Below are 12,284 nucleotides of genomic sequence, written 5' to 3'. Positions count from 1 at the left end.
GCCATACGAAATGCAAACATACGTTTCACGGGAGAAGTGCATCAGAGTGAAGTATTCCCTACGCTCGTCCCACCTTTCTCCCCGCGATTTACATATCTCCGCCATAGTATATTTCCCAACGTGTGCGTCTGCGAGTGAAAGGCGCCCGCGAAAATACTCCATTTTGTCGCCGAACAAGTCGTCCGACCTTTTTCTCCCTTTTATTCGGTCCAGGGAAAAGAAGAGATTGCGAAAATCAACGAGTTAAGCTTGAAATTAATTTGTAATAAATAAACTTATTATTCATATTTTTTAATATGTAATCATTATATTTTATACTAATAAAATTAATATTAAATTAATTAATGTGAATAATAGATAAATGATAATAATAATATATATATATATTGCTTGGAATTGCTCGAGATTGTGAATCGTTACGAATAATACGCAGTTAAATAATTTTACCAAGAGTTAATTTTAATTCTATTGATCGAAGGAAACGTAGCTCAATGACAATGGTTGCGACTAAAGTCGCTGTGAACGAGTTAAAGAATCAGATCGACGATTTTTAATGAGCCTGATTGCTCAAAGTAGGATAAAATTAAAAAAGAAAGAAGGTCTAGGATAATCGCTGCTTCTCCAAAAATTTGCATCCGGCACACCTGTTCAAACTGAATCAAAACTCCTTTTAATAACCCTTCACGTAATCGAATATGGAAATGAAAATTCTCATGAATTTTATCTCCATCCCCCTTTTCAATCTACTAATCGGGATTACATTGTTATTAAAAAAGGTATATTCGATAAATGTTGAGCGCGATAAGAATAGAATTAGAATATCGAGGCTGGCGTTATAAAATTACCAGGTTCACCAGCCTGGCTAATTTCCCCTAATTTATCACGATAATCGTCATTAACCGCTGATAGAGATAACGTAATTATCCAATTCGTTCTTCGTACACCGTGTCATTAACGTATTATCGAGCCGCGCGATTCACACGCGCGTGATAAATGGACGCTTTTCAACCGAGATACACTTATAATGTAATTAAATATGAAGGATAAATAGAACTTACGTTCACGAGCTGCATGTATTTCGGTACTCCAGTTTCTGTAACAGAAAACGGGAAGCTTTGATAAAATTCGAAGAAAATATTTTCATTATTATATATATATATATTTGAAAAGAGATTCGAATTTCCCGCCAAAATATATTTCCCTCGAGATAAACGTTGCAGTTTTGGAAAATCTATTCCTATTCTAATAGGAATTTTACACGTTTCCCTTAAATTCGAAATTTGGAAAAGGAAAGAAGAGAGATTTGATTTTTCTTGAAAATTCGACGTTTCTTCCCGAGTGATGAGATAAAAAGATAATGCGATAGATAAGGAGGATGGTGTATGAAATTTGGAGGGGAGGGTGGTGGTTAAGATTCGAACGGGAAGCGACGAAAGGTCACGTATGAAATTCGGTAATAAAGAATCCTCCGGAATCGTCTGGATTTCGTCCAAAAAATAGTGTCACTTATCTCTTTGAATGAACGGCCATTGGATGGCACTGGATGGAGGGTGGAGGATTTAATTTATAGCCGAATCGTCTCCTGTTGAGTCAATTTTAGCCTGTTTATTGAAAAAAAAATGGGTAATTTTATCCCCATGGGGTTGATTTTTATCAAAGATGAAAATATAGTATGAAATTATTCTATAAATTCGTCCAAAAAAATTCATTTCCTTATTTTCAAGCTCGAATAACCATAAATTAGTAGCAGTCCAAATTAGATACTCTGACGAAGATATTCACCTTTTCTTAAGTTTTAAACAAGCGAGACTATTTTCTTTTTAATGTACAACAGTTAATTGCTATCACTTCCATTGGTGGATTCTCGTAATCCGAACTTTACTTTTTTGCCTTTTGACTTTTCCAGAAAAAAATATCTTTATCATCTTAATCTATCTCTCTCTCTCTCTCTCTCCTTCTCTCCTCCATCTTCTCAGAGCTTCCAGAACCGTTTTCTTGGCATTCCTCTGACGTTTACTCCATCTTTACGAGGATCGTGCACAATACAGGAGATAACTTCCAACTTCGATTTATGATAACTTACGAAAATTGCGTTAAAAGCTTTTCCACTTAAAATACGAGTTTTACGACATCGCTTCAAAATCGTGGATTAAAATCACGATATAGCGATTAGATATAATGGCGAGTGAAACTCGATATTCAAACATTAGTGTAATTACAAATGTTTTGATTAACGATCTATGGTATCGCGATATCCCATTAAATATTTCAATCAGATCTCTACTGATATAAATAATACCCTAGAATTATTCTCACTTGGAAATATAAATAAATATAGTTTGATATATTGTATATTCCACCAAAATTATTACTATATATCTACCAGTGAAATGAAAAGAAATGGGACATTTGATACCATCACGATACCATTAAATATTTCTAGGATATTTCAGTCAGATCTCTAACAATAAATAATATAGAATTATTCTCATTAATTATTCCTGAAACTACTTACAAATTAATATATATATATACATTTGTATATATACATTTTCAATTAAAGTATGGAAAGAAATGATCTTGTTCCATAAGTGGAAAATACATAAAAGTGACATTTGATCGTTGTTACAGATACCGGCAGATAACGTTCGACTGTTGACAGATGATACATCGTAATTCGCCATTGTCGCGTTATCATAATAGCGATCTCAAGAGTCACACTGTTTATCCTTACAGACACGTAATATGTTTCATAATTCCGGCATAAATATTTCATAGCGCATAATGCATCGTGCCAATCTAAATATTCCATCATTTCCATTATACCGTGTTTCTGCTTATCCTGTATCGGTTAGGGGGCCTCGTCTACTCGTTCAAACGGGAGAATCCGTAATTTCGGATCGCTGGAAATACGTTTTTCACCGATGATTTCATCGTTTCGATGTGCGCCTAGATTATCTCTAGAATTTCAACCATCCTCGATGCTAGTTGGCACTAGCTGGCCAGAATTGCCAACCTCGTAAGCGCATTTATTTAAACTTTGGATATTTCTTTAACGATTCTAGGGAAACGAAATATCCAAAGTATTGTAAATTGATTTATAAAATTTTAAACAATTAATAAACCATTTTCAAGTAACGAATATTTCGCGTATAAAACAATTCTTTCGATTTATTTCATTCGAATAATTATTTCCAATACTTTTCGCTCAAATACACCGTATATAATAGGCTCGCGGGAGAAATCGATTTTTGCAGGCCAAATGCACACACCCCCTCCCTCCTTTCCCGCATAAATAACAAGCACGTTCCAGTTATATGAAATTTCTCTCTCTTTCTCTTTCTCTCTCTCGCGCGCGCGCACGGTCTCGCTCTTTCTCTCGCCACATTTCGAAATCAGATTTCACGCAGGTGTAAGATTTACGCGGACCGTGAATCGAGGCATGCGCGTTTCACCGTCATTTTCTCCGTTTGCTTGGAGGACAGTGGACAGCAAACGCCTAGAACAGACGTAATAAATTCACCTCTGTTTGCTCCCTTTTCTCCCGTGGCCACGTATCGTGAATTTAATCGAGATCTCGTCTCGCTCCTATCCTATATACCCTGCCGTCCCTCTGATAACGTATCACGCGCCGCTGTCACATCTGTGATCAAAAAAAAAAAAAAAGAAAAGAGAGAACTCTTCCCACGTTTTCTCATTATGCAGTGGAAATTATTGGAGTGGGATTAAAAGGTTTAAAGATGGAGATGGAAATTAAAAATTATATTGAAAATTTCAAGTTATTCGAGAATTTTTTCTTAAGGAGTGGAATATGAAAATTCGGAATGGAAATATTTTGTTTTCTAATTTTTCGATCAAGAGTGATTCTTGGGAGGGAAACGAAGAGTGAAAAATTTTCGTTGCTTTATTTTTTCCGCTATTGTTGCATTTTCGCAGAGTTTTGACTTTGATCGATGATCGACTTTTTCCCTCCCCGAGAAGTGGAAAGAGGATGGAACTAAACAGGATATTAAGATTTGTCGTTCCCTTTTAAATCTCTAAAATTCGCTTAAACTACGTACTTAGGAGCAAAGAAACTCTATGCTAAGCTGCATCGTAAACTGTGAACTAATCCAAAACAAACTTTCGACTAACTATAATCCTAACAGTATGGCACACTTCGAAAACGTGTCTTTCCATCTCGACTAAGCTACTCAATAATTAAATTTACAGGATCCTCGTTAATTGCACTCGATCTAAGAAAACGAATCTCTTTCAACAATTTTTAATAATGAAAATAATCCAAAGGAATTGACGTCTCTTTGTTGCGGCAAATTAAACCCTTCCTCCCCTTTCAATTAATAACGATTAATAAAATACGTGTGCTCGATTCAGGACAATTTTTAATTTACAAATTGATAAAGATAATTGATGGGAAAAAAGAATATAATTCTTTTTAACAATGCTTGATAAAATTTATAATACGATAAATATTTAACTATAAATAAGACGATTCTCCCATTCTCTTTTATTTCTCTCCTTCCTCTCGCCAGGGAGCAAGAAATCCTTAAGAAAGGAAATCGGATTTTCTCTCGGTGAGATAAAGTAAATTTTTTTTTTTTTTTGTTCATCCTTTCCCAACTTGTCCTCCATAGATGTAATCTCGGTCTACATTTGTAAATCGTTTTTTCAATACTGTTTCCTTTTTGTCTCTCGCATCTTAAGGGGAATGGGCAAGATAAGCTCGTTGCAGAAAAGTTGTATCAATATTAATTTCTCCTTTCAAATCGAATCACTCTCGATAAACGAGTTAATTCCTTCGTTACTGTCCACTCTTTGTCGATTTATCCGATTACGAAAAAAAAAAAAAAAAATTCCCTCGAAATGATCGCGTATTTAAATAATTAAACACCACCTGTCGAGGGAATCGAGGCACGTATCGGCCGGCGATGTTAAGCCTCGCGAAAGAAGCGGGCATACTACTTAAACGAGGCGGCCAACCTCGTTAATTAGCCGTTTAGAAAAGGGGCTTCAAAGGCGTCGTCTCGTTCGAGTAAACGTTCTCCTAGTCGAGGAGAGCTCGACCGGAAACTCGAGATTCTTCGAGCCGTAGACTCGCTCGATATCCGCCCATAGAAGGTCCAGACCGGCGTGGAACCCGGTCTCGAACCCTTTCTCGTTTCTTTTTTTCCTTTTTCTTCCTCTTCCAACGACCCTGTTCAACCGGGAAATGTAAACATCCCCGGATCGAGAGAATGCTTCTTCAGAGTTGCTTAGAGATCACGAGTCATTTCCGTCCCGTAAATAATTAAGATTCCTCTTTTCACCTCACCAGACGCGAGATTTTTTAAGAAGCGAGGAGGAATTTTTAAGGGGATAATAAGTAGTGGAGAGTAAATCTTTTCAGCCGAGGATGGGCAGATATTAATCTCCTCGTGTTTGAAGGCGTTTGGCTTTTGTTTGAAAATTTGATGTAAAAAGGTATTATTTTGGTATTTTCTTTTTTCACTCGAGTTTGTTTTCGTGGTAATAATACGTTGATTTCGGTTAATATTAGGATCAGTTTGGTAATTGGGATGGAATGATAAATTCCAAGGATATCTCGTCTTTCAATGTTAGGAAAGGATTCGTTTTTACGATGTGTCTTTGATGGCTATGAATGTTAGTCGATTTTTAAAAAAAAAAAAAAAAAGAGTACAATGTACCGATTATTATCTTGCATCAAAATGCGATAACGAGAAAACCATAAAAATTTAATCTTCCATTACGTAACGTGGTTCGTATCGATCGTTTATTTTCCCCCCTTTAAAGTCCATATAAAAAAAAAAGAGAGAAAAAATTAATATTTTCGATTAGAAAGAACGATTTTAGAGGATTATGCACGCGATTTGATAAAGGAAAAGCTTCGATAGAACGTAAAAATGGTTATGCTAGAAGCGGATGGATTTTGTGCAAGAGAGAGAGAAGAGAGTACCTTCGCATTTATCTCGCTAAGGTTTCCATTATCCACTATAGTATGCAGTACTCACGTAACGTACACCGGTTTAATTAGATTGTTTACTTAAGAAAATCGTATATTTACGGATTAACCATAGTACACTTTTTCCCCTTAAACCGATTTCTTGATGACGTTGAGCAATTTCCGCTAAGTATCCTTTGGAGGTTGGAGATTAATGCCATATTATATAGTTCTGACATTAAAAAAAGAAAACTTGGCTTTCAAACTTTCAAACTTTAAAATCTATCTAGCGTGCTGCAATTACTTACCACCTTGCTAAATTATGAATCGTGATTTTGTTTTGATTTCTAAAAGTTGAAATTATTCTATCCTCTATAATCCATTATAAACTTTAACTGTGCCAAGTTAATCTTTTTTTAAGTCAATGTCCATTCTTCAAAAAATATTGCAAAATTTTAAGAATCATTAAAGATATTATGAAAGATATTTCTATCGTTCTGATTTTAAAAGAGTACAACGTAGTCAAAAGCATTGGTCAAAGTAATCAACTAAGAGGGGAAAAAAGATATTTAACATCTTTCCAACCATTCAGCTTTTCCCTTGATCTCTCCTCTTCCTTTTCCTCCTCCTCCGAACAGCTTTACAAAGAGGAGAAAAAAATTGGCAAGCAAGTTCTCGTGCGCGCAAAAAATCGTTCGCGCTAGTCATTATACGTAAGCCCAATTAAAAAGCATGGTAATAGCTGCCAACTTTTTTTCTCTCAAACCTTTCTTCGGTAGTCGCCGAATGTTTTTGACCAGGCTTGCGAAAAAATTTCCCTTCATTCAGAATCACTTGTTAATTCAACTTGTGCGTATTATTTCCAATAATTCAACGAGAAGTAGTAATATTAATATCTTAAAAATTTACGTATGTCGCGTCGCGTAACATTCGGTAATCATTCGGCCGAGTTCGGGAAAGATCGGTTCGGTTCGTATACTCTAGAATTCGGGTGAGCTCGGGAAAAATCGGACGAGCTCGGATGACTGACGGTATATTCAAAATATTAGCTAGTTTAAAAGTGCGTATAAATTAGAATGCAATCTTTATATTAAATATTAAATATTAAGTAAAATAAAATCGTAATTATTAAATATCTATAAAGAGATCCGATGTGTGATATGTGCGATACTAACGTTGATTAAATAACGATCGTAAGTGTTGAATAACATGAGATTTTTTGTGATCGGTGATGTTCGAATAGACGGTTGCTTCCATTAACCCGCATCGGGAAGTTTACCTATTCGATTCGACGTGTAAAAGGTAGCATTCGAATAGGCAGATTCGAGTTGATACTTCGAAGTTGGATAATATACACGTATTGTTATTACCGTCTATATACCAACTATACCAACTATTGAATTTCACATTACAATATCTATTCTAGAATCTCCTTTGTCTCTTCCATTAATTATCCTCCATTAATCCTTATTATGACATCGAATTCCCTTCGGACGGTTATTTTTTTTCCTCTCTAGTTCTGCCTTCTCTGTTTGCACGACTGAAATCTCGAGAGACTGGAGATCTGGGAAAAAATTTCTACTTTCGCGAATTGTGGCTACGCAATTACGTAAATCGTGGAACGAGTCATTACGGGATGACCGACATTTGGAAAAATAGAGGAGAAAGCAGGGTATTTTTGCCGAGGTTCAAAAGCACCGCTTGGATGCGTTTTCATGAATTCGCGAAGGACTCGGTCGAAAGCGAAAAGGGCTTTTGCCGTGTTACTCGTTGTTACGCGACACACTTTGTTCCAGCGAAGAAAGGCGAATATGAGGCGAGTGATAAATGCTTCTCGAGGAAAAAAAGGTTTTTCGAGCACGGTGGATAGTTGTGAGAGAAGAAGAGGCTGAAGGAGTGATTGTGTTGGAAGTGTGGTTTAAACTCTACAACTCTCGAGGTCTTAAGTCGGGGTGAGGAAGCGCAAGAGAGTTTCTCGAACTTACACTTCTTCTTATAGATATTTGCTCTAAAAGAGGGGATTGTTTTTCGAAGAGAGTTGTATAACGTTTGAGAAACAAGAATTATTTACCGTTGAAAGTAATTTAAACACCTTATGAACCGTAAAGTTGTACGTTATTCTCGTTCAATCATCTGATTCGATCATCCGTATTTTGATTTCTTCTCCGAAATAATCCAGAAACGAATTTTAATTACGATAATCATCACACCTGTCGGATCCATTCTTTCCCGTCGTATTTATAACAAACGTTTAGATGTAAATTTCGTCATCCATCATACCATCCATTATATCCTCTCGACAGTCTAACAACCGATCTGCGTCATGTTATATTCATCGTGGCTTCGTTCATACAATTCCAAAAGGTGGTTGGAGACGAGTTGGTCCAACCTGGTTCCAACCTCAAATTTCAATTTTCTAAATACGAAATATTTCCGCGCACATTGCGCCGATCGATGTGAAAATCGTTGGGGGACAAAAAGATGGGCGGGGTCCACATGCACGGAATCAAAGGGGTTTAATTGGAGAGTGGCATGGCTTTTCAACGACGTGGCATTAGAGCTGCATTGAACACTGGATGGAATGATCGAAACCTGTGTTTTCCACGTCACTTTTCAACAAAAGTGGCCTGATTTCGAGATAAGCATTGATGAAATATCGCGTAAAGGGAAGGAAAAAGAAATGTGCGGCGACAGATGTAACGAATCAGATTAGGATTAAATTAAAATTTCACGGTAAATAATACTAATGAGATAATCTCGCGTGTGAGGAAATTGAAAAAGGGAAATATTTATCCGTTATCTTGGCAACAAAGTGAATTTAGATATGCGTATGGTATAATTCTGTGATTGAATTAAATTAAGCTAATATCTTTGTTCCTCGAAAAATTTACAATCAAATTTTTGTAATTATTTATTCGAAGAGAAAACTTTTGTAAAAACGGAATAAAGAATTTCCCGTGATGGTAATTATGATTAAAATGGTAAATTCAATTTTATCTGTATATATAACACGTGCATAAGAATATTTTGCACAAAAGTAGAATTAAAACTTACTCTCTTTTCTTACTCGTGAAACGTCGACATTGAACTCGTAACCTCGTAACCTATACACCAACTTTAAATTAGTTTTAAAAAGTTCAACAGCTCACTTTTCATTTACTTACACTTACGCACGAATTATAATTTCAATTTATACATTTATAAATTCAAGTTAAAACGTTTTCCAATTTTTCTAAGTTGCATTTTAGAAAATGTGTATAATTTTTCAATTACGTGGAATAATAATAAAACACGTTTGATAAATGTAGCAAATAAAAAATCTGACTCCAAAACATAATTATCTTTACGAAAATGTGCAAAGATCGTATAAGAAGGTTTCTTTAGAATCAAACAACGATTTTGAAACGATCTCTCCCAAAGTTTCTATATATAATCAAATGATCGTTTATATTTTTCACATAATTTTCAATCGAGGAACGAGAATCTTATTTCAAAAGTTTCTAAAAAGTGAAAAGCATACGCGATACTATTAACAAGAAGTAATTCAAGGTTCGAAACCGGCAAAGCCATGCAGCTAAATTGCAATTTCCTTTACCTCGAGGGAACATTCTTCCTTTTTTTTCTTTCTTCTCCTCTCCTTTTTTTTTTCCTCAACCGAAATAAACGCAATCTCCAAAGCTGAGATAGAAATGAGTTTCACCCGTTTACGTCGACTTCTCGTGTACAGACCGTCATTTCGAGTGACACGAGGAATTCCTGACCGTGGGCAATTTTGATAATCATAGCGTGATAATTCTACTTTCCATCGACGAATATCAGTAATAATAAATATTAATAAAAACAAATAATATCGATAATTAATCTTCACATTTACATTCCCTTCGTAGAAATCGAAAAGAAGAAGACGTTCCCCCTCCCTCGATCCCCCGAATGCAATTCCATCGCGACAGAATTTCGAGAGCCAACTTTTCGACATTCGCCTCCTCCTCCCCCTCTTCAACTTTGGAAAGAGATGGGGAAAAAGAAAGAAAAATATATTTATATATATATCACGGAAGCAATTTTCCTCGCAGCGTTTTTATTTGGTGGAAACCTCTCGTGTTACCTCTCGGTGCTAATCTCGGCTGTTTCCGTCGTTCGACGGCGTTTTACAATCCGCCACCCCTTTAGACGCCGTTGCAAGGAGGAGATCGATGAACGCGGGGCACACGCAACTTGTGCTTTACGTAAAAAGCTTTTATACAAGGAGGGGAAATTCGATTTTCGAGAAGTCGTTTGATTTTTTTTTTTTTCCTCTCTTTCTCGTCTGCCGCCTTCGAACGCGCGTTCTCGACCGTGAAAAAAATGATTACGGCTTAGTAGAGTGTTTGTAGTATTTTGTTTTTTTTAGGAAATAGTTCTTTTTCCAGGGGAAATTAGTAATTAATTGTTGTTATTGTATATTGCTGAAAATATTTTTTCAGCTAAATTTCGTTAACAGAGACGATATAAATCCTTTCGACGTGTGAAGTCTGATAAAAATTGAACGAAAAATCAAACGAAGATTGAACGCGTTAATAGGAGAATCGAATAATTTTCGAATGGTGAATTTGTGATGGACGGGGAAAAAAAAATTGAAATTTCAGACAGATTCCAAAGATTCTATTTGAACGACTTAATTCAATATCCTGATTTTAATTATTCTCATCGATCGTCTCGTTTTTTTTTTTAATACAAATTAATATATAAAAATCAATAAATATTCACGATATATCAACACAAACATTGAACAGGAAGAAAAAAAAGAGTAGCTATAAATATAAAATTCGAAAAATATGAATTATCTTTTTCAACATAGTTGCAAGCACTATAGGCAGATTACACGTAGAGGGGGAAAAAATCTTTTCTATGGATTTTTAAATAGACATTTATATGTCGTAGAACTTGGTGATAAAGAGTAGCTCATAAATCATATACTAAATCTCGATATATTCAGCAACAGATAACATGCTATATATCTATCGTGTGTGACAGTCCAGATATTTTATGTGTATCCACTTTTTGATATTATTAGAAAATAAATTTGAAGATTCATTAATGTTTCGAAATAAATAATTCTTCGGTAGCCGAAGAAAATAATACTAAAGAATATTTTTACTAAGAAATTTCAATTATCGATGCCCTTTATAAGGAAATTGTTTCATGTCGGAAAATTGCGTAGGCGTGAGATTCCATTCACGTATCGACGTAATAAACGGGCTGTGGTCAAATTATTTTAATTCAACTTTCGTGCTGCGGTTTTGGCCAAGTAAATTCTTCGCGTTGGTTTCGAAGTTGGTTTAAAAATAGTTAAAAATCACCAGTATTGAATAATTTTCGTCCATTTTCATTCAATTTCATCGATTAATAAGAGATAATAATTTTAAAACGTATCCAAGGATTTTTATGCAAAGTTTAATAATTATTTTAATCAAAAATCAATTTCGAAAGATTCATCGAGAAAGAAAAATAGATGGAAAACTTGCCCCCTGAATTCACGATTTATCTTTGAATAATGCAAAACGTATGGCTTGAATTATGATAGAATAATTTACGATTTAAGGGTATAAGACAGCGGCGGTATACAAATGTACGTTGAAAGGTATTCTTCCAACCCTTCCTACCGTAGCTATGCCTTCGAGGTAAAAGCAATATTTGACATTCCACTCAAAGCATCACTATCGAGACACACGGAATAGTAGATTAATCCCGCCTACTGATTTTCAAACGAATAACGAGTAAAAAGTTTTTTTTTTTCTTTTTTTTTTAACTCCTGTAACCAGCAAGCCGGTCCATAAATCTATGAATATTTTACTCGTCACTTTTAGCCAGTTTTTTCCGTATCGGTGCAAATTTTTTATTTGTAAAATATTTACACGGACGTACGTGTATGCACAGGATGGAGATAAAGATATTCCTCTTTCAAAATAAATAAATACATATTTGAGGGGATATTTTGAACAATTAATACGAATTAGATAAAAAGATATCGTTTATAATTGATATCGATCGTAATTACGTAATTTTTGAAAAACGAATTAATTTATTCGTCGATTTATTTATTCCGAATCGCGTCGAAGAAATATAAAATATGGATCGACTGTGAAACTTGTGAAACTCGAAGATACGGTTTCAAAGTTGCGCGCACAGTAGGTGAGGTAAGAATTCTCTTCACGTTTGAATGACTAAGGGGGAGGGAGAGAGCCTTCCTTGTTGGAACGACTTCTCTGTAATAGCTACAATTTCAAATTTGTTTGCAACTTTTCATTACTTTGCCTCGCAATCTCCGGCATGCCATTCCACTATACCAGTTCACGTCCATCTTTAT

The 12,284-nt window shown here is 35.2% G+C and overlaps 1 protein-coding gene and 1 long non-coding RNA gene across 29 annotated transcripts in view; one reads left to right on the top strand and one right to left on the bottom strand.

Annotated features, from left to right (window-relative positions):
• LOC107998497 (RYamide receptor-like) overlaps positions 1-12,284 on the bottom strand; it is a 102,175-nt gene that overhangs the window by 42,711 nt on the left and 47,180 nt on the right. For all 19 annotated transcript variants that reach the window (XR_009831717.1, XR_009831719.1, XR_009831718.1 and 16 more), the window contains one exon: positions 1,059-1,093. The gene's annotated coding sequence lies outside the window, so the exon portion shown is untranslated. The remainder of the gene's footprint in view (positions 1-1,058; positions 1,094-12,284) is intronic.
• The window catches only part of LOC107998504 (uncharacterized), a 130,660-nt gene that overhangs the window by 96,134 nt on the left and 22,242 nt on the right, over positions 1-12,284 (top strand). The window lies entirely within an intron of this gene.

This window comes from Apis cerana, linkage group LG11 (genome assembly GCF_029169275.1).
Source record: "Apis cerana isolate GH-2021 linkage group LG11, AcerK_1.0, whole genome shotgun sequence".
In the NCBI taxonomy this organism is placed as follows: Eukaryota; Metazoa; Arthropoda; class Insecta; order Hymenoptera; family Apidae; genus Apis; species Apis cerana.
Note: the sequence above shows the minus strand (reverse complement) of the source record. Positions and strands in the feature narration are given on the sequence as shown.